Below are 24,201 nucleotides of genomic sequence, written 5' to 3'. Positions count from 1 at the left end.
ACAAGGAATTTGGCTTATGTGGAGCGAGGTCCTCCCTATTCGAGCAGATATGTGATCGTCAGTATGAGGATAGAAAGTTGTGCTTTCTCCATGACCAGGTGATTAATAGTAAGTCTAGGAGGCGCACTATGGATTCTGAGGGTATTTTGAGATTCCAGGGTCGTATTTATGTTCCCCGACTTGATGATCTGATCCAATCTATTCTGCATGAGGCTCACAGTCCTAGATATTCTATTCATCCCAGTATGGCCAAGATGTATAGAGATTTGAGGCAGTTGTATTGGTGGGATGGTATGAAGAGAGATGTGGCAGACTTTGTAGCCCGTTGCTTGTGTTGTCAGCAGGTTAAGGTCGAGTATCAGCATCCCAGTGGATTAGCTCAGAGATTACCCATTCCTGACTGGAAATGGGAAAGGATCACCATGGACTTCATTAGTGATTTAACTCATACTTCCTATGGTCACGATGGTATCCAAGTTGTTGTGGATTGTTTGACCAAGTCGACACATTTTATTCCTATTCAGATGACCTTCAGTGCCAAAAGATTAGCCTAAATTTATGTTTGGGAGATAGTTCGTTTGCATGGGGTTCATGTGTCTATCCTATCAGATCGTGTTTCTGTGTTTACTTCAAGGTTTTGGATAGCATTCTAGGAGGAGTTGGGTACTCGAGTGGATTTGGGTACAACCTTTCATCCACAGACAGAAGTTTAATTCGAGTGGACTATTCAGGTGCTTAAGGATTTGCTCTGAGCTTATGTTATGGACTTTGAAGGTCAGTGGGATCAACACTTAGCTTTGACATAGTTCGCCTACAATAATAGTTATCATTCGAGTATTGAGATGGCCCCTTATGAGGCGTTATAAGGTAGGAGCTGTTGTTCTCCTATAGGATGGTTTTAGACATCCAAGGTTAGATCCCACGGTACCGATTTTCTTCAGGACTCATTGGATAGAGTCATTGTGATTCAGGATAGGTTAAGAGTAGCCCAGAGTAGGCAGAAGGCCTATGCCGATCGTAGACTCCATGTCTAGAGATTCAGAGTAAGTGATCATGTGTTCCTTTAAATTTCACCTATGAGAGGTGCGATAAGGTTTGGAAGGAAGGGTAAGCTTAGCCCTCGTTATATTGGTCCTTTTGAGATTCTTCTTGTGGTTACCGAGGTGGCCTATAAGTTGGATCTACCTCCATACTTTGTCCTTGTCCATCCCGTTTTCCATGTTTCTATATTGCGGAGTTATATTCCGGATCCTTCATATATACTTAAATGGGACTCAGTCTAGTTGGATGATCTGTCGACCTTTGTGGAGGATCCCATGCTCATTTTGGCTAGTGATGTAAGGAGACTGCGTACTAGGGAGATTCCGATAGTCAAGGTTCAATGGAGGCATCGCCCAGTAGAGGAAGATACTTAGGAGATCGAGAGTGAGATACGGGCCCAGTATCCTCACTTGTTCGAGACATTAGGTACTTTCTTATCATTAACTTTCGGGGATGAAAGATCCTTTGTAGTGGATGTTGTAATGAACCTTCAGGTCATTAGCTATTTTCTTCCATGTTTTCACTGATAGAGCTCCACCAAAGTGGTCCTAAGTCATTAGTGACTTCCTGGAACTGATAGTTCGATTATCTGACGGTTCGTTTGGTTTTTACAACTACTTTTCCAATTTTAAGTCCTCGTCGATTCCAAATGGTTGTCGAGTGAAAAAATTTGTAAAATAATTTTGGATGCAAATTTTGACTATGCCAGCAGCTATGTAATATCGATTTTAGGATAGATAGACCCTTGGTTCGGATCCCATAGCACCCGAGTTCATTTCTACCCATTAGTCAAAAATTTAAAAATCAAAATATATGGGGATGTGACCCACAAGTGGCCTAAATGACCTTGGATAGAAAATCCAACTCCACCAATGTGTCCGAAATATTTAATTTAGTGGGATTATATAGTTCGTTTGCAAAAAATGGAGTCTGAATGATTCCGAAACGTCAAAAACAAGTTTTGACCTTACAGGCCCATTTAAACTCGTATAAAAAGGCCCTTTGGCCAATTTTTGAGGCATTCTTCAGCATTTTGAAAATCCTAGTAGCCATAAATATTTGTTGACAAAAAAATGAGTCTTGTGGGTTGATTAGAAGCTTAGCAACTTGTGTAATCCATCATTTGCTACAAATTAAAGGTAAGAATTCCTCTAATTTGATATTGATTTCATGGTTTCTTGACTCAAAACCACTAAATAATTGTGGGCCAATTGTATCCCTAAAATTGAGTAACTGACTCAAATTATTTGAGGGTTTTAACTCCCTAAAGGTAATTAGGCTATGAGTAGGTCTAGGAAACTCCTTTCCAAAGGTGAAATCCAATTAGGGTTTTGGTGTTCATTTGAAACCCATGGCACAATGGTGCTATAAGGGATATTGTCATTTTTGTTGCAATACTTTGTATCGTTGATAGAATTCCTTGTGGAAGGGGAAGCTTCTCGGAAAGAAAAGGAAAAGCTCATTTTTTCATGAGTTGCTTGGATTCAAGGTAGGTTAGGCTTACCCATAGTATAAATTGAGCTTGTTGTAATGTAATCATTGATGTTCGAGATTGGGTGGGGAATTTAGACGATAGTTGATTCACTGATGAACTTGGAATTTATTAATTGTTATAGGCCATGGATTTGTAACGTATGATATTTGACCCTTAGTCTAGGACCTTGGTTAGCTTAATTGTGGTCTCATGACTAGTGTGAGAACACTATAGTTGTTCTAAGTAGACATGAATGGTATACTTCTCTATCCTTAGGAGTGTATTGACCTATATAATGCCTAGATAGGAGATGACCTTGGTGTTGGGTTGACTTAGAAAGGATTCTTGAAGAGACTTTCCCTATAGACCTAGAAATGATTGGTAAACCTTTATGGTGAGGTATGGATGACTTAGCCAAATTTTGGGTAGAAGCTAGACATGTGTCAGTAAGCTTGGCATTATCGTGATTTAGAAGTTAGACTTGACCCACCTTAAGCTTGAAATAAGCAAATGCTTAGCGACCTAGATATGTGGTGATTGTCCAAGCTATATATATGTGAGTAGGAGTTTTGATGGTTGCACTTCATTATTGGATTATCCTATGATCATGACTTTAATACCCTTGTTAAGTTATTACTGTGCATGTTTGGTAAATGCTCATGCTCTTGTTGATGTTCACATTACATGTGAAACTTATTCGTAAGGTAAAATGGCAAGTGTTATCCCTCATCCCTACTTCTATATATATTGTGAGCTTTTATGTATGCTTATTGGTTTGGCTATGCATGTGGATGTATGTTGTTGTAACCGAACAAATATGTTATATTATGATGATGCCCGGTTCGAGTCCGTAGAAATACGCAATATTATGATGATGCCTGGTTCGAGTTTGGAGGAATGTGTGGTATTATGATGATGCCCGATTTGAGTCTGGAGGAATGTGTAATATTAAGATAATGCCCGATGAATCTAGAAGAATATGTGATATCATGATGATGCCCGGTTCGAGTTCAAAGGAATGTGTGATATTATGATGATTTTCGAAGAATCCAAAGGAATATATTGATATTGTGATGATGCCCAGTGAATCCGAAAGAGGTAAGAATATTATGATGTTGTGTTGGGAAAATTTAATTATATGCATTGATATTTGTAAGGTTAGGCTATATGGGGCCATCCGCCTATGTTCTTGAATTATGAGGTATCTTTTGATAAATTGTTATTCGTTTCTTGTTCCAAATCACTATATAAGAGGTGTGACCCTTGTTGATGCTAAATTAGACACTAGAGGAAATTTATTCCTAATATTGTATTAAGGCTTAGCGTTATGTGTAAACTCGCATAAAAATCCAAGGGCTAACCTAATATATATACTTGACTTGACTAAGAGGTTATCTTATGAAATCTTGCCTAGTAAGGTGGCTTATGTGGTAACTAGCTACTTCTAAAATATATGATTATTATTTGGAACCTAGAAACCTAGTAAACTAGTTGGTGGACTTTACTTTATTAAAATATTAAAACTAGTCCTTAAGGTTGTGAGATGCTTAGTTATGATGGATCTAGTATTGCGTGATGGTTAGTTAAATTATCTCCTAACATGTGAAGTTGAGATGACTTAGTTGATAACTTATGTCATGATGATGCTAGTTAAACAATGGCCTTATGATTGTTGAATAACCTATACTATGGGTGGTTTTTAGTTTATTCCTAATTTGATGACTAGTGATTTTAAGACTTGTAATCTTTTGACTTTTGAAAAAATAAGGTTAATTAGTATGGACTTTGCGGTATTTATTAATGAATTGTAGGATTAATGATTACATGCATATGCTATGACATGTTGTTTTCTTTATGTTGAATTACAATATGGGTATTTGGAAGTGAATTTCGGTAATGAGTCATGGCAGGGTTGTGCTACCCGCGGTTTTCGGAAAGTTAATGGAGTAGTTGTGTTTTATGGTATTATTGGTTGTATTCTTTTGTGTACTCTCGGGTGGTATGGGACGTCGTGATGAGTTCATTGTTGTGCTCTCTTTCATATTCTTCCTGACGGTATGGAACGTCGTGATAAGTTCTTGTGTGTATATTCTAAAGTTGGTTGATGATGATTATGGCAAGTAGATTTTTTGTTATTATGTATATGGCTGTACGTTTTCGAAATGATACTCAGTTATTATGTTGATTATGGAGTATATTGAAATAGGATGTAATATTATTGCTTTAGTAGTATAGATGTTGTTACAATGGTATTAAAGCAGATTCAGGTCTGATCCTACCCCTTGACTTTAAGATTATTGTCTTATTTTATATCGTCTTTACATTATATTTGAGCTCAGTCGGCCGATGATGCCTACTGAGTACCCATATTTTGGCACTCATATGACACTTCTTTACCCTTATGAATGAAGAGTTATATCAACATACCTGCTTCAAAAACGTAATCACTCTACCATCAATTAAAAAAAAGGAGAACTTGATGCATGAAGCCTAAGTTAGTGAGGGTAAATTTTCTCAAAGTCCTGAAGATAAAAAAGAGTTCAATTGACCCTTTATATATAGTAAATTCAATTTAGTTAGGCGACCCCTATTTTTGCTCCACTGTATTACTCTAAGGTGTTAAATATATTGTGTGAAAAATTAAAAAAGGCATACACAATCTACTTATGGTAGTAACAGTTTCAGCTTAAGTGACTATCCATAACTTATTCCACAATCAACTTCTAACAACATTCGACTACTCAGACATCAAGGTGAATAAAATTATCTTTCAGGCAATCTATCAAACAGGTTGCAGGCGTCACTTTGCTAACTTAATTTAAACAACAATGGTGAGTTGATAATCCTCCCATAATATTGAGAATTATAGTTCAATCATTCAAGTTCATCTAACAACACCAGAATTTCACAATTTCAATTTAAACTAAGCAAAATTCGCACAGAAAAAATAAGGGTTGAAAAGTTATGAAGGTGAAAGAATTTGTAATGACTATTTGGCTACTGCATAATCTTACAAGACCAAAACATATATTTTCTAAAGCATGATGGAAAGCAAGTTGAGAAAAAAGATGTGCAATTTGTCTTTTGATTGAAACACAAGTTGAAATTGAGCTATTAGAGAAAGGAGAAAATGGCGTGGGTTTGTCTTTTTTCTTTTTTTGGTAAACAAGCATGGTTTATTTTTCCCTCCTTATAATAGTAATTTTTAAGTATTTGATTTATTAATATAGGAAAAGAACAAGTTAACTTAGGCATAAAATAATTAGAGAAAAAAAAATTGAGGGAAACTTTTTTCTTTTGTTTTGATTTTTGTGTTATTAATTATGTGTTTTTTCTTTCAAAAATTGATATCATTAGTTTTTATTAAAATTGGATGGAAATTTTTGTGAATTCATCAATTTAATGAGGTGATTTAGGCATAAAATTAGAAGGAAAAAGTTTGAAGAGGAATTATTTTAATTTTTTTTTTTGTATTATTAATTGTATGTTGATTCTTCAAAAATTTGATTCATCAGTTAAATATAATTGGAGAGAAGTTTTTGTGAATTTTTCAATATCTCTCCTAACTTAGAATAATTAAATTTTTGTGAATTTATCAATAGCAGGGTTAAATTTTATTTTTGTAGTTGTGATTAATTATGAGTTTGAATCAAATAAAATTTTTCAAAACACTTGATCACGAATAATATTTCAAACTTACAAACACATATATATACATATGTTTGTAAACTGAATCAAGTTTAACTATGAGCATCTATTGTTACACCAAAATGTATTATTTCGATTGAATAAGTTTGAGCCGAATAGCAATTCTTAAATCACTTGATTAAGATGAAGCTTGTGCTTGGATTAGTGAAGTTAATTTTATTTAAATTTAATATAATTAATTAATCAAAATTAATTAGACATAACTCTTATTTATTAAATAATATATGAAACTTAAAAATTAAGATAGTTTTGTGAAATTGGATTGACAGAAAGATTAACCTCTCTAATTAAGCTAGCTTGATAAATGTAGTGTTCGATAGAATAGGTCCAACTCGAATACCAATTTTCAACACAAAATGAGGAACAAGTCCTATCTTTCACGCGGTATCAATTTAAGCATTTCACCTCTGGCATGTTCACACTTTTTAAATACATAGTTAAATTGATAATAAATAATTATTCTAATAACCATTTTTCTCAATCAATAAATTATTAAATTAATTTGGTAGATATGGAATTTGAATAAAAGAATATTAGGTCTATTACTCTGTTCGTTCACTTTTATTTGGCCACTTTGAACTTCTTATGTATGTTAAAAATACTAATTGATATGAGTATTTTACCATAATACCCATGTCAAATGATGTTTAGAATTTGGTCTCTAAAATAATATGTGAAATAAGTAATTAGAGATTTTTTTTTTTTTTGAATTTATCAATTTCCCTCCTAACTGAGAACAATTAAAGTTTTGTGAATTTATCAATTCCACACTTAAATTTTATATATTTTTAGTAGTTAGAACATATTGTTACACCAAAATATATTGATTCAATTGAGTAAGTTTGAATCGGCTAACAATTCTCAAAGCACTTGATCAAAATGAAGTTTGAGCTTGGATTAGTGAAGTTAATTTTATTTAAATTTGATATAATTGATTAATCAAAATTAATTAGACATAATTTCTATTTATTAATTAATATTTAAAACTCAAAAATTAAGATAGTATTGTAAAATTGAATTGATAGAAAGATTAACCTCTCTAATTAAGCTAGCTCAAAAAATTTAGTATTCGATAGAAGAGGTCCAACTCGAATAATAATTTTTAACACAAAATGAAGATTAAGTCTTATGCCTCACCTGGTATTAGGTTAAACATTTCACCTCAGTCATGCTCACGCTTTTTAAATACATAGTTAAATTGATAATAAATTATTATTCTAATTACCATTTTTCTCAATCAATAAATTATTAGACATAACTACTATCTATTAAATAATATTTGAAACTTAAAAATTAAGATAGTATTTTTTAAAAAAAAATATTGGACAAGTAAAAGTGAAAGAAGAAGGTAGTACACACAAATAAATGTGTACACTAGATAAGTTATTAATTATTTAAAGTTATAGTAATATTTACGTCATTTTCAAATAATATATATTATTTCTTCTATTTCTTTATATGGCATTGACAAAATTTTAAAATTTAAATTAAATTTGAATCAACTTTTTTATGTCTCTAAAATATTTTAGGTTGTTAGTTATTGTAATTTATAGTACTTTTATGTGTTATTTTAATATATTACAAATAAAAAGGAAAAAAATAAGATATATTACTTTTAGTTATTGTAATTTATAGTGTTTTTATGTATTGACTCACCTAGACTTATGTGCCTACTTGTTTATACTTTTATGGATAATATTATGACTGTTGTGTTGGGTTACTCTGTTAGAATGAAGTGGAGAATTTAACGGTTGTAAACTATTTGGAGAAACCTTGGAAAATTTTGGCTTTGGTAAATATTTTGTGATTTGAGCCTCGGATGATGATTCTGATAATTTTATTAGCTCTGAAATATAGATTATGAGTTCTTAGTGTGGTTAGTTCGGCTCTTGAGTCTCTATTTTGCATTTTGACCCTTCATTTGAAAACTAGTTAAATTTGACCAAAAAGAGATTCTGGGGGTTAAATTACTATAAACGATTCTTTTTTCAAAATTTGATGTCGCCATTGAGCTTAGAATGTCAAAATTAGCTAGTAGCATTAATTATTTATTTCAGTGGGGTCCAAAACGAATTTTGAGTGTCAAATTTGGAGAGTTTTTGAGGTAAGTGTATTAATGATGCTGTTGTTTCTGGTGCATTTACAAATCTTTCTTCGTGTTTGCAGTCCCCTGGATGCATTCATGAAGAAGGAAAATATTGGGCATCTTAAATGCAATGATGGGACCACATTCGTGAAGGGTAGCTTCTTTGTTCATTGCGATCGCGATGTCCCAACTGTGTTTGCCAAGGGTTAAGTGGGTTCGATTTAGGTCTTCCTTCATTGCTTTGCAAAGGCTTGATTGTGAATGTGGGGCTCGAGGTAGGTTGATCTTTGTGTTCATGAGGCGGGGTCTACGTTCGCGAAGGCTTTTTTATGTTTGGGCAGAATTTAAGTCTCTTTCTAGACCAAAATCTCATTTTCACCATATTTCTCCTATGGGATCAAGTTTTTAGGTTATTTCATAGGAGATTATGAGATTTCTTCTATGGGTAAGTTTTTTAATCTTGTATTCATCATTTTTCATTGATTTCATTACCTCATTTTAAGGCAATTTCATAGGAGTTTATGATATTTCTTTCATGTGTAAGTTTTCTAATCTTGTATTTACTATTTTCCACTGATTTCATTATCAATCCATCTTCAAATCCTTGATTGTTAATGTGATTTTGGAGATTTTTCCCGATAAATTGTTAATGCATTTATCTTCTATTCGAGGTCCGAATTTTACTTGATTTCGTGTGAGTTTGTAACTCTAAACTCTTCTTGATATGGAGAACATTATTCTTAAATGAAATTTCAAGTTTTACGCCTTTTATTTTAAACTTATTTTCGGAACTCATTTTGAACCCATCTTAAATAGAGTTAATATGAGTATCATTAGCTTTCTTTTTACTTATAGATGACATACTTGACTAGACTGAATGTATTTGGTGTTGATTCGAGAGAGAAAGGCTTTCAATTAAGGCTTTGGACTGTACTTGGGCTTGCGATTCTTCTGTAAAAGCAAGTTGAGATGTATCTTGACTTTTTCCAAAGTTTTTATGGATTGAATGCTTGTTTGTTATATTTTGTGTATCACTAAGGATTGAAAGTAGCACTTGAGTGGACTAGCGAGCATCTCCACGGATATAGGAGTTCTTGATGGATTGTAGTTACATAGTTGTTTATCCTAACTAGTCTAACTTTTTGTAAATATCCTTAGAGTATAATGTATATATGACTTAGTGATCTCGAATAATTGATATTGGATGCATATTTTTAGAGCTTGAATGTTGTTAGCGAATTTTATTGTGATTTAGTGCCTTGTAATATGGTAATTATGTGATTGGATTCTTTTGATGGAATGATTGAAGTTTAGAGGATACGTAAAGTATGAATTGTCACACCCCTTTTTACCAAAAAGATTGATTTTAAGTTTGAAATGGTTTTATTATTAAGTGACAAGAAATGAAAATTTGTTTCGAAAAGGACTTCTTATATTTAAACTTAGACTCGCCACTTGACATAAATCTGTTGTGCCAAATCACCTTATATTTTCAAAATGATATGACTCTAGAAACTGATCTGCGAACAGAGATTCTGGCTTAGGAATTCTGTTGACTAAGGGGAAGGTGTTAGGCACCTCTCGATCCCATGGTATACCATGGTCTCTTCATGGAGTATATAGGCTAGTATAACGCTACGAAGTGTATAAACCAACAAAACACATAACAAGCAAATAAAACAACCAAACAATAAAAAATCCAAAATAGTGTCCATGTCCGAATTATATAGTCCCGAAAATAGAAAAATGCTGCAATGTTAATCCTATTCTAAGCTAATCCTAGCCGATACTCTACCCGATGCCTCAGGCCTTGATCACGAACCATATCCGAGTACAACTTTCTTGGGGCATTCCCCGGATAAAACAATATAGATACCTTGGGGCATTCCCCGGCCAAATGAGTACAATTGAATCATATGCGATAAAACAAAACCATTACATCCACAATGCCTAAATTTGCCTACCCGGCCTACCGTTTGCCTACCAGTTTTATCCCATCATGATGCTATTGCATTTAACAACATCAATACTTATTCCGAATTAAACAATCATCAATGAATCAAAATAAAATCAATATTCGCGACTTTTACTTTTTAATCTCGCCCCAGACAACCAATCTTAATTCTTAAATGAAATATTATTTCATCATATAAATCACAATCCAAGGGAATCATCCAAATCAAACAAGTAGCAATTCATCACCAACCAAGATCAAACAACACACGATATTTAATCCAACACACCGAACATAATAAAAGATGAAATAAAAAGAGGAAAAGAATAGAGTTGGACCTTGATTGAAGCTTTTATTGTACTAAATTATGTGATCGAAAGACAAAGTTGGATCCGAAAACACCCTATTCGAACCTCGATCAAAACAGACCATCCTCGAACAACCTCAATATGAGCCTAAATCACTAATTTTGGCTTGAACTTAAATGTGTTTGCTAGAATCAGAGTGGGTTCTTGTTTACGGCTCCAGCGGAGCTCCGCTGACCCAAAAAGTAAAGAAAAACGTGATATTTGTCGAATTCTAATCGGATTTTTGGGGTGCTCTTGATGGTTTCATGGTCCTGGCAGTTTCGCAGTGATGGGAAGGTGTGTTTCTCTCCTTTCTGATGGTGCGTATGTGAGAAAAAAATGGAGGCTATGAGATGGGTGTTATTGTGTGTTTATGTCTAGTGTGTGAATTTGCAGTTTGTATATATATTCTATTGTGAGTGAATTTGGTGTCTTGTATATCGATGGCTATGTGTGTCTGTGTTTGAGTTTTTGTGAGTGGAAAAATATGAGGAGTGATGTATGTGTGAATTGTGTGTGTTCCCTCAATTCCCGTGTGCCCCTTTCTATTATGGTGAACATCAGTGAAAAATATATAAAGGGTGGGGTACGTGGGTAGGTGGGTAGGGTAGGGGTAGGGGTGGTGAGGTGAGGGTGGGGATAGTTAGGATGAGATAAAATTTGTTAGGGTGAGGTGTCAAAAATGGTTATGGATTTGGTTATTTTTTGTCCTTTTTGGAGAAAAATTATAGAATGGGGTGGGGTGCGTGATAAAATAGGGTAAGATGATAAAAATAATTTTTGACGGGACAAAATTATATGTCTACATCATGCCCCCTTTGGATGTAAACACAAAGTGTTTTCATACAAAGAAGTAGACAACGAGACAGAATTTTGTCCTGAGCATTATTCAAAAGAAAGAAACAAAAGAAAGAAGGGCAATCGAGTCTTGATTTTGGACATTTTATATGCCTCAAGTTATGTGAGAGTCAAGTCACAAGTATCTCAAAGGTTTGGAAGGGTAGAGACTATACCGAGTTGTAACACCCAGAGAGTACACCCTGGGCGTAACAAGGTGCTTACAGTCCCGAGGGACCACAAGCATACCTGCTGTGAGCACTGAATAATATATTATACTGAATGTGGAAAATAGGCTTAAATGCCATAAGGTTCAAAACTGAAATACTGATAAAATATAATATCTGTTAAAAACATCTGAAAACTAAACATTGTCTGAACTGGTCTAGTCTGAAAGCCTTTAACTGACTGTCTGAATATGGAGTTGATAGGACAAGCCCCCAACTAACTCCAACAACTGAACTACTGATAAACTGAAATACTGAAATAAAAGCACATCCTCGATAGATGAGGATTCACTACTAAATCTATGACTGCTGACTAGATCTGCCTAAATGCAGTCGGGATTCTGAGCGCCTGAACCTATGATATGAGACATCATAGCACAAAAAATGAGTATGCTGTCAGTACGTGGAATGTACTAGTATGCTAGATGAGGTAAGGCTGAAATGAAAGGTTTCATATGCATGAATAATAACTGACTGAACGATATAGAGTAACTGAATATAAGAGTACGTGGATAACTGATACTATGGAAATCATTGAGTATGCAATACTGTACATATACGTACAGACTGTAACTAAGCTTTTCTAAAACTGAGCACTGAGTTCTGATAACTGAGTAATTGATATCTAAAGTTATTGATAACTAATTTACTAATACTAATTGACTATGTCTGATAGTCCCGATTTTATAAAAATAAACTGAGTTTTAAACTGAAGACTGAAACTGAGACTGTGGTAGGTAATCATCAAACCGACATGCCCTTCTCTGAATTGATTGGGGCCCAATCTATAACCCCAGTTGGAAAGGTGATAATACCGTGCCACTGGTACTAACACTGGCTATGGAGTCATTCCTAACTAACGGGTGACCCCTGAGATCAGTCCTAAACTAGTGGGTGATCCCAAAGTATGTCAGTACTATCTAAAAAGTGACATCTTATAACCTACGATGGCTACGTAGTTATGGAACTTAGGAATTGCTTCTAGGGACCCAGTCCTAACTAATAGGTGAGTCACCATCCCTAGGCTCATTGGTGCTGAATCCTACTCCCAACTGAAAGACACTGAACTGATTATACTGAACTGGATTGAACTGACACTGAGTTTACTAAGTTTTTCTGAGTTATGTAACTGAGTTCTATAACTAACTGAGAGTACTACTGGTCATGACATGACTAATACTATTATTTAACTGACACTAGCCCTAGGTAAACAACTAAATTATTGGGTATTAAATACCCCCAAGACTCGATAGCATGAAAAGTAAAGCATCACATGATCTTATAAAGCATAACAATGTACACATGCGCATATTTCATCTATAGAGACATTTTATCAAACACTTATTGGGCTTAAGCTTGTACATATACTAACATGTCATGATTTCATCACTTTATTCACATGGACATTCTATCAAACACTTGGGGAGCACAACTTTATGCACATAATCATGGATAACATATAAACATGGAAACTACAATGCCCAAACTTACAATTTCATGGGTTTAGCATGCAATTCATATAATTCCCATAAAATACTAATATAATTTCATGAATCTTATAATAATCATGGATTAAACCCAATTAACACCATAGACACATTAATCACTTTGTAAATACAAAGGTTTATCAAGATAATCACATATTCATCACATGGGCTATTCAATTTCATGAACTTGCACTTAAATCGTTGATTTAAAAACCAACTAATGAACATGAATTCAATCTAATTCAAACATGGGAATCATAAATATGAGATCTTATAAATTTGAAAAAAGGATTCGTGTACTCTATGGGTGAAAGGAATCCATAGATGAACACCTAACATACTTTGGAGTATTAGTTCTTAAAGGTTCCTGGAGAAATTCTTGAGTTTTGACCTTGATTCTTGAAGCTAGGGTTTGTTTTCTTGAGAGAGAATACTTTGATTTTGGGGAAAATTGAATAATAATGATGTAACTAGATTAATTTGTGGAAATTTACGTGTTAAAGTCTGGCTTGGGTCATGGAAAAATATCCAATTATCCCTGGGAATGATTTAAAATCATTACTGAAAATTTTTCAATTTGGGCACCTGGCGCGATGCGCCACTAAAAAATGACAACTGGAATGTGGCTCATGGCGCAATTCGGTGGAATCGTATTGCAATACTGGATGGGACATGAAAGCTTCGATGCGGTATAATCGTATTGCTTTACTTGCAATTGACAATTGTGGATTGGGTCCATGGCGCGGTGCACCAATATCGCAGAGCAACACTGGATTTTGAAAATTACTAAATTGGCTGGTGGTGCGACATGGTAGTATCATGTTATCTCACTAGAATATGACAATTTTCATTTAGGCAGCCTCCGCGATGCGCTGAAGTATCAGGTAGCACACTGTCTTATTAAAAAGGCTCTAACTCCTTGCCCGGGTATCAGATTTCGGTGAACGTTATATTGTTGGAAAGATGAATGAATTTCCTACGGATTGGTAAGCTCTAAACTAAAAAATACTAAGTATTTCAAAATTTTTACATAGGATAACTTATGGACTAAGAGTTAATTTAAGTTAGGAAAATATGGGGTATTACACGAGTTAGGGAGTCGAGTGAGGTCCCGTCGAGGTTCCGGTTCGCGGCTCTATCATTACATCAAAAATAAAAATTACAAGTTAAAAAATAAATGAAATTACAAAAATTTTATCTATGAAGCTTCTTTTGGACTCATGACCTGAGTTTCATCACCCAATTCTTCAGGCGGGCTCCTGACCTGCAATTTATTCACCCCATTCTCCAAGTGGGCTCCTGACTTGCAATTTTTTCAATTTGTTGCTTGGCTTTCGATTTCTTCACCCTGTTCTTCGGGCGGGCTCCTGACTTGCTATTTCTTCAGTCTGTTGACTTTTAATTTCTTTACGTTGTTGCTTGACTTTAAACTTCTTCACCTTGCTTCTTGACTTTCAGCTTCTTCACCTTATTTCTTGACTTTCAATTTCATCACCCTGTTCTTCAGGCGGGCTCCTCACTTGTAATTTTTTTGCTCTGTTCTCCGGGTGAGCTCCCAACTTTTAATTTCATTGCCCTATTCTTCCGGCGGGCTCCCGAGTTGTAATTTCTTCACCCTATTTTTGGGGCGGGCTTTCGAGTTGCAATTTCATCACCCTATTCTTTGGGAAGGCTCCCAAGTTGCAATTTCCTCACTCTGTTCTCTGAGTAGGCTCCGAACTTGTAATTTCATCGCCCAGTTCTTCAGGTGGTGCTCCTCACTTGCAATTTCCTCACTCTGTTCTCCGGGAAAGCTCCCGACTTTCAATCTCATCACCCTATTTTTTGGGCAGATTCTCGAGTTGTAATTTATTCACTCTTTTTTTCGAGTGAGCTCCCAACTTGTAATTTCATCACCCTATTATTCATGTGGGCTCCTGACTTGCAATTTCCCCACTCTATTCTTCGGGCGATCTCCCAACTTTCAATTTCATCACCCTTTTCTTCGAGAGATCTCCCGGGTTGCAATTTCTTGAATTTGTTCTCCAGGTGAGTTCCCGACTTGTAATTTTATCACCCTATTCTTTAGGAGGGCTCCTGACCTACAATTTCCTCACTCTGTTCTCCGGGAGAACTTCCAACTTTCAAATTCATCACCCTATTCTTCGAGCGGGCTCCTGACTTGCTATTTCATCACCTTGTTGTTCAAGTGAGCTCCTGACTTTCAATTTCATCACCCTGTTCTTCAGGCGGGCTCCTGAAATCAAAATCAAAACTAGAACAAAAATTATCCCACATAAAAATTATGATAAAGAAAGATTTCATTTTCTAGAAAAGTAAAGTCTCATTTTGCTAGGAGGGTCCTAAAGTGAAGTTCCTAATAACAGGAATTAGATTTTCTTTTTTCCCTAGTTTATCATCAAAAGTTTTGTGGGTCTTAAAACCATTCACAACTACTTGTAACAACACATAATGAAAAGATGAATCATGATTTCGATTAACAAACACACCCTTTCGAGAGTAAAATTGAATGATTGAGCCCAGCAAGTCCCTCTCTTAAGAGTGAAAGTGAATGGTTCTTACTAAAAGTGCATCTTTTAGGATTAAAGGCTCAAATTAGGAAGTTCACCTACTATCCATAAGACATGAAAGACCTAAATTAGAGAGCGTGTCTCTTAGGGGTACAAGATAATGAGTTTTACCATAATTGTGATTATCAAACCTATACAACAATACTGCTCTTGCATTTGCAGAAATGAGGAATTGTACTTTGGGATATTTGTGCTTTGAAACCTTTGATTAGACGGTAGCAACTGCTCCTGTTTCATACAAACAAAACTTGTGAGTTTAAAACAGGGTGGTTGGCTTGAGGCTTTGGCTTTTAAGGCGATTTTGCTTGCACTTGTCACATCTAAATCTTGTTTCCAATCATTAACACTTGTCATTGCCTTGTTTCACCACTGACCCATACTAATAATATTAAGAGTGACTCTAAAATAAACACAGTATCTCTGTTTTTCCATGTTTCTCAGATAAACCCTTTGAACCTTGGTATTTCCATGAGTTCCCAAACTTTTCTGTTGACAAAACTTTCTGCATGCCTTATTTGGGCTCACAATCATGTCTTTTTCATGTGTTGGCATTTGTCTTGCTTTGTGCAATTGAAGAATCTGGTAGCTAGTCTTGAAATCTTTTCTCACTTGTTTTGATATGGACTTGACTCAAAGACAAGAGAAAAATGACAATGATTTTTATTTGAATAACTGACTCAATAAAATAAAATAAAGATAAAGAGAAGAAAGAAAAGACATTGAATGTCCCCATTTGAAATAAAGAAATAAAAAATTTATCTAAAAATGATAGTCGACTCTAATGATTATGTCATGCATTTTGGATTAAGCTGTCTGATCTTTCCGTCCAAACTTTCTACCAATTGTTCTTGAGTTAATGGACCTGAAACTGAGTTACTTTCTTAGACCAATTGCATTTGGAGACCTCATTCATCTAGTGGCTCCTTGAAGGGTTTTTGCTAACAAGCCTCTCTCATTTTCTTTTTCTCACCTCACCACTGCCTTATGGAATCTGTGAAGATTTTTCACCAATGAGACTCTCTTATTTTCATTTCTCTCTACTCACATTCTTCTTACAGTGTCGTGAGGGTTTTCACTGATAAGACTCTCTCATTTTTATCTCTCTCAACTTACCATTGTCTTACGGTGCCCGTGAGGGTTTTCACCAATAAGACTCACTCATTTTTATTTCTCTTCTGATTCCTTATGCTGGGAAAGACAAGTAGTACCCAAAATGCATTATCATATCCATTGCATTCTTCGCCTTGACATTCTCAAAGATTGATCTGAAGATCTTTCTTTGATTGTAACTTGGATTTTGGATAAGGTTAGAAAGAAAGAAATACATGAGGCTAAAATGACACTTAAAGTGGGGTAGGACTTACAACTTTTGAAATCGACTCAAACAATGAGGATTAACTCATGGCCCAGTTCTTTTGACTAAGTACTCCTAAATAATTTATTTAGTTAGATCGAGCCCAATGTAGGGCAGCCTACTATGTATCTTAACCCCGAAAGAAGAGAATCAGGTCACACATAGTTTCGATAATTTGTTATTTTGCTTGATTCTTATTTTTTTTCTTTTTTTCTTTTATTGACTCTTTTATCTTTGCGATTTTTTTTCTAACTCTATTTTTCTTAACAATCTTCTCTTTTCTTTCTTTTTGGACACTTTTTTTTTGAACTTTTTTGACTCTATTCTCTTACTCAACACTTTTTTGGATTTTTTATGACTCTATTTTGATTTCGAAAGAGGGGTATGAAAAGAAATAACACTAAATCTCAAATGGGGTAAATAAAGGATGAAACGATGTTTGAATTGTAGAATGAAATGTCTTCATCATATCAATACTTAAAAATGCAAGTACATAACATGTAATATGAAAGTGGGAGATGAAGATCATGTATGACATTTTTTAGAGCACTAACTTTAACTGACCCTGTAGGTCAGTACTTTTTCTGTACTTGCCTAGCATACAACTCCACGTTTGCTATACATCTCTTACATCAAATGACTCATTCTTTCATGGAGTTGATTTTCTTTCTGTCCCTTTTGATATCGGATCACACATCCACTATTTGACCTAATTGAGACATGTCTTTCAATTGATGACCAAGTTATTCTTGTGATTCTCAAAATAATTCCCTCAATTTTCAAAGAAGGCTTTAACTTGTCACCAAATGTCTCGGTACTCTACCGATTTTATTAAATATTTTTTCTAGCTTTGGTCTTTGATTAAAAGTTCATGCTTAAATTGGATTTTAAGATTTAACTGAAAATTTCACCAGCATCTCATGTCACTAGAATCTACATAAAATGTACTGTGTAAAGAAATAAAACAAACAACTTAAGATAAGACAAAAGCAAAAAGGGACACTACATTTTGTTGAAAGGGAAGATAGAAGTGTTTAAACATAAACGACAAAGAAACAAAACAAGATAAGTTCCGAATTACAATCCTGAAATAATTCAGAAAACAAAAAGGAAAACAAAACAAACTACCAATAATACTTCCTGGTAAGGAGAGGAGTGACTTTCTAATTACTGAGCTTGACATCTTAGCCACTGAGTTGCACATCATCATGACTAGACCTTTCCACCACTGTCAATGTTCTGCACCCCAATCGATTTATCTTGAATTATCTTTTCTATTTCCCTTTTCAAAGCACCATAATCTTCAATACTGTGACCCTGAACATCAGAATGATATGAAAATTGTACATTAAGATCAAAACTTCTTGAATGCAGGTCAGGAGTATACCCAAGAAGAGATGTGATCATGCCCCATTGTACCAATCTATGGAATAAACTGGCATAGGATTCCCTAATAGGAGTGAAATTATCCTTTTCTTTCCTCCTCTTTGCAAACTCTGGCCTTGGTTTAAACTTGGATTTAGAGGCACCTTGGTAAATATGTGGGGGCCAAGGACAATGTTGAGAGATCATTGCTTTCCATTGTGGATAAGATGACGAACGAGTATACAATTGTGCATTGTTCAAAGGATATTGAGGAAGTAGAATGAAATATCTTAGACTTTGGAACGAGAAACCTTATTTAGATGAGTATGTGGATCTAATATGTAAGCTCGGGATTGAGGCTGACAGTATTGGTAAGTTGGACCTCTCGAGCTATGCTTTGTCACTGGCCCGACAATAGGTATGTTTTCCTTCTTCTTCCCTTTAGTTTTCTATAATTGACTTCAGTATCGTCCCAAATGTTTCACAAAATCCTCATGTCCATCATGTTTCCCAAATTTCGATATCTCAAAGCTTTGAGAAAGGTTGACACTTGAAAATATGTCCCAGTCTTTATATGAAATATCTTCTTTATCCGCTAGTCCTAGGGAACTTTTCATAGCATTTTCTATACTTTTTCTTTTTCCAACCGTTTTCTCTGGCTCTTCTGGCACGATAGGCTTCTTGTTAAGAAATTTTGGTGCTCCAGTTAACTTAAAAGTAGGCTCAGGAGCATAGAAATGATCATCAAGAGTATTTAACATGGGTTCATTAGCGGCATGGGAAACCACAACCCCTGGGCGGATAGACAATATGGAAGCCTCAGTAGAGGGTTGAGCAGCAAAATCAGAGATGACATATGGTGTTGTGAATATATTAGGCTTATACTAAGGAGCCAGAGAAGCATGATGCAACAATCAGTCCATCAAATGACTATATTACCCTCAAAGATGCAACAATCAGTCCATCAAATGACTATATTACCCCAAAAATAAGCTTGAATTCAAAAAAAGTCTCCCCAGCTAGTGCCCAGAGCTGTCACACCCCTTTTTACCAAAAGGAATGATTATAAGTTTGAAAGGATTTTATTATTAAATGACAAGAAATGAAAATTAGTTTTGAAAAGGACTTCTTATATTTAAACTAAGAGTCGCCACTTGACATAAATCTGGTGTGCCAAGTCATCTTTGAAAAATCTTTTTTCAAAATGATTTGACTCTAGATACTGATTCGCGAACAGAGATTCCAGCTGAGGATTTTGGTTGATCGAGGGGAAGGTGTTATGCACCCCTCGATCCCGTGGTTCGACCATGGTCTCTTCATGGAGTATATCAGCTAGTATAATGCTACGAAGTGTATAAACCAACAAAACATATAACAAGCAAACAAAACAACCAAATAATCAAAAATCCAAAATAGTGTCTATGACCGAATTATAAAGTCTAGAAAATAGAAAAATGCTTAAATATAAATCCTATTCTAAACTAATCCTAGCCTATGCTCTACCCAATACCTCGGGCCTTGATCACGAACCATCTTTGAGTACAACTTTCTCGAGGCATTTCCTGGATAAAACAATATAAATATCTCGGGGCATTCCCCGAGCAAATGAGTACAATTGAATCAAATGCGATAAAACAAAACCATTTTAACACACATTTCAAACATTCCATCAATTCACAATGCCTAAATTTTCCTACCCGTCCTACCATTTGCCTTCCAATTTCAACCCATTGTGACGCAATTGCATTTAACAACATCAATACATATTTCGAATTAAACAATCATCAATGAATCAAAATAAAATCAATATTCACTTCTTTCAATTTTTAATCTCGCCCCAAAAAACCAATCTTAATTCTCAAACAAAATATCATTTCATCATATAAATCATAATCCAAGAGAATCATCCAAATCAAACAAGTAACAATCATCCAAATCAAACAAGTAGCAATTCATCACCAACCAAGATCAAACAACACATGATATTTAATGTAACACACTAAATATAATAAAAGATGAAATAAAAAGAGAACAATAGATTTGAACCTCGATTGAAGCTTTTATTGTGCCAAATTATGTGATCGAAAGACAAAGACGGATTTGAAAACTCTCGATTCGAACCTCGATCCCAACAGACCAGCCTAAAACAACCACAATACGAGCCTAAACTGCCGATTTTGGCTTGAACTTAAATGGGTTTGTTGAAATCTAAGTGGGCTCTTGTTTGCAGCTCCAGCGACCCAAATAGTAGCAAAGAACGTGAGATTGGTCGATTTCTTATCAGATATTTGGGGTGTTCTCGCTGGTTTTGGGTTTTTGGCTGTTTGGCAGTGATGGGACGGTGTATTCCGACGAGGCTTCACCGAAAACCAAGCTAAAACCAGTTTTCTCTCTATTTTCTTTCTCGAGAGAGAGAGATCTTTTCTATTTCTGATCTCTATCTCCCCTCCGCCATTTTCTCTTCCTTTGCTACCGATTCTCCGTTGTTCAACTGTGTTTGTACGTGTGTGAGTTAATTTTAGTGATTGTGTGTGTATGGAATAGGTGAGGTCTGTGATTGTGTTCCTAAGAGTGATGATGTGTGATTCCCTCCATCTCCAGTCTGCGTTGTGTATATTTCTGTGTAGTGAGGATGTGTAGAAGGTGAATGAGGGATCAATGGAGAAAATCAAGCCCTCCTTTTTATGTGTTGCTGTGGATGTTCGTATATGTATATGTGTGTGAGTGCGTTGCTGTGTATAGGTTCCTCTCTCCTTTCTGATGGTGCGTATGTGAGAAAAAATGGAGGCTTTGAGATGGGTGTTGTTGTGTGTATATGTCTAGTGTGTGAATTTGCAGTGTGTATGTATATTCTATTGTGAGTGAATGTGGTGTCCTGTATATCGATGGCTATCTGCATCTGTGTATGAGTTTTTATGAGTGGAAAAATGTGAGGAGTGATGTCTGATGTATGTGTGATAATTGTGTGTGTTCCCTCAATTCCCGTGGGCCCCTTTCTGTTATGGTAAAGATCAGTGTAAGAAATGTGAGGGGTGGGGTACGTGGGTATATGGGGTAGGGTAGGGTAGGGTAGGGGTAGGGGTAGGGGTAGGGGTAGGGATAGTTAGGATGAGATAAAATTTGTTAGGGTGAGATGTCAAAAATGGTTATGGATTTGGTTATTTTTTATACTTTTTGGAGAAAAATTATGGAATAGAGTGGGGTGCGTTATAAAACGGGTTAAGATGAAAAAAATAATTTTTGGCGGGATAAAATTCATGTCTACATGAATAGACTTGTAATAGCTTATGAGGTTTAATGTATGGACCAACTAAGATTTGGATAGTCCATGGCTTAATGAGGCTTATTTATTATTGTTTGCTCGAATCAGGGCTTGACTTGACATTATAGGACTTATATGAGCATTTAGTTTCATATTCATTATAGTGATGCTCGAGTGAGCGGTTGAAAATTATAATGTTAATGACTACATGACTTATTTATTCTAGTGATGTCAAGTGAAAACTAATAGCATGATTTATTGAAATATTGAGTTGATTCTGAGCTCACATATAAATGTATTGAATAATTTTTTTATTTTATACTGATTGGTTGTACGTATTACATCCTCATATCACACATGCATATTCATGAGATATTGGTACCACTGAGATATTCTGATGTTTGTAAGAAAATAAGACACTTTATAAAATGCCTAAATCGTGGGATGTGCCTGTAAGATTGATTTGAGAGAAGAGATTGATATTATAAGAGTATATGAGTTGCGAACCTCTCATGATCCTTTTTTGGGAGCATTGAGGCTCGAAATGTGTATACATAAAGTCAGGCAATGAATTTCAGTCATTCATCATCATCATTGCATTGCAGTTCAGCATTTGAATTGCATGACATTTCCTTGGTATATTTTGATATTATCATTGAGTCCTTACTTTTATAATTAATTATCAAGATTGAATCTTGTTTGTGATATTATCTATTGAGCTTTCATTTCACCTTGTTACATCATGCTATTCTACTTCTTAATTTATTTGGAAGTTGTGATATAAGTACATGAGATGTAGGGTGTGACTGTATCTTGATTAGTGAGCAGAGGCGGAGCCAATCTAGTAATAGGGAGTTTAATCCTAGGATTTCAAGTGTTTGTAATTTTGACGTTTGCTTGAGTTTAATGGGTTGATTGATAAATTCTATGAGATAGGTCATGATTTTTTTCTCCCTTAATCAAGAAGGTTTCTACGTAATATCGCGTGTTCTTTGATTTACATTGTTTTATTCTTGTTGATTAGTTTTACTGTCTAATTCTCTATGTCAAGGACCTGATTCCTTAATGATAGTGAACCATACAAGCTTTCAGATATCCTAGCCAGTGCAGAACATTGTTTGACTATTTCAACTATTTCAAAGATTAATTATAACCACAAAACTGTCATGCATGCCAACTATTTCACGAGTTAAATTAGTGAAGTAATTAGAGATCATTTCAAAACAAACAATCTTGGAAACTCCCTTTCTTTTTTAAAAATAAAATAAAATAAATAACATCACTTTTAGCCACAAAAAAATTTAATTTGTTGGTAATTATATCTAGGTCTACCTAGACTAAAATTATTATTGCGGAGCTGCTGGCGCAGTCTGTTTCGTCATCCATCGCACGGATGAAAAGATATCCATATAAGTCCAAAATAAGGCTCTCAAAGCCATCAAAAACCACAATATTGCATAAATGATACAAAAATGCATTGAAAATCATGTCAATCACTCTCACACCCCAAAAATATTATAATGCAACTACGGAGAGGGGTAAAACAGTCAAATCACACAAAATCACAAATTTTACATATTTCATCAAATTTTTAGGTCGTTACAATTTTCCTGGTTGATGTATTAGTTATTGAATTAATTTGATTAGAGCTTTGTCAACAACAATCAAATTTGAATGTTTTACCCTCTATTCTCTTTTATACCCTCCATGGTGAATGTTTTGTTTGTTTCCGTTTGGTCATAACCAAAGATCTATACATTATAATTGTTTAAAACTCAAATAATTGTCGGTGAAGCATCGGCATACAACACCTATTAAAAGACGATGAAACAATTAGAGGAAGAACAACGAGTTATGTATTACTTTATTAGAGCAACTTTCTTTTATGTTATAGGTTCATTAATTAATTTTTTGCAATCTTGTATTTCTCTTTCTCTTAATCTCATTAAAATTTTAATGTAGATGAAAAGAAAATTATTGTCATGACAGTTTTTCTTGTCCTCATCTCACTATGGGTATGAGACATACCATATAGCAACAAAAAAAAAAAGATCTCACCGATCAAGATATAGTTCAAAGTGCACTATTTTTGATATTTTTGATTTATTAAATTTCATCTTCAACTACTCTTAGCACTTTTAGTTACCAATTAAATTGTCCTTCTTTTTCATTTCATGCAGCACTTAGTTTCTCTCTCTCTCTCTCTCTTTTGTACTCTTTTAAGGTTCAATTGACATACAAATGAAGTAGAATATTGAGATGACAAGAATCTAACTATTACTATTTAAAATTCTTTTGAGAGAAATTATTTATATGTGTAATAGTTCTTTTTTCCTCTTCAATTCACAATGTAACATTTTCAAATGTTTATATTAATTTAGTTAATCATTTTTCTGGGTTTTTTCATTGGTGAGGTCTATTTTTTATGTTCATGTCTAGATAGTGTTTATTTTCTAGAGTAAAAGCAATGAAAGGAGGCAAACGCATAC

At 34.6% G+C, this 24,201-nt stretch overlaps 1 long non-coding RNA gene and 1 pseudogene across 1 annotated transcript; one reads left to right on the top strand and one right to left on the bottom strand.

Moving 5' to 3' along the window:
- The window catches only part of LOC107846734, a 69,660-nt pseudogene that overhangs the window by 30,317 nt on the left and 15,142 nt on the right, over nt 1–24,201 (top strand).
- On the bottom strand, nt 18,074–21,396 carry LOC124888632. The gene is made up of 2 exons (XR_007047177.1): nt 20,497–21,396; nt 18,074–20,012 (listed from the first exon to the last, which is right to left on the bottom strand). It is a non-coding gene; the product is annotated as an uncharacterized LOC124888632 (long non-coding RNA).

The sequence above is a fragment of the Capsicum annuum genome, chromosome 11 (genome assembly GCF_002878395.1).
Source record: "Capsicum annuum cultivar UCD-10X-F1 chromosome 11, UCD10Xv1.1, whole genome shotgun sequence".
NCBI lineage: Eukaryota > Viridiplantae > Streptophyta > Magnoliopsida > Solanales > Solanaceae > Capsicum > Capsicum annuum.
The sequence above is the reverse complement of the archived record's forward strand: the minus strand, read 5'-3'. Positions and strand labels throughout refer to the sequence as shown.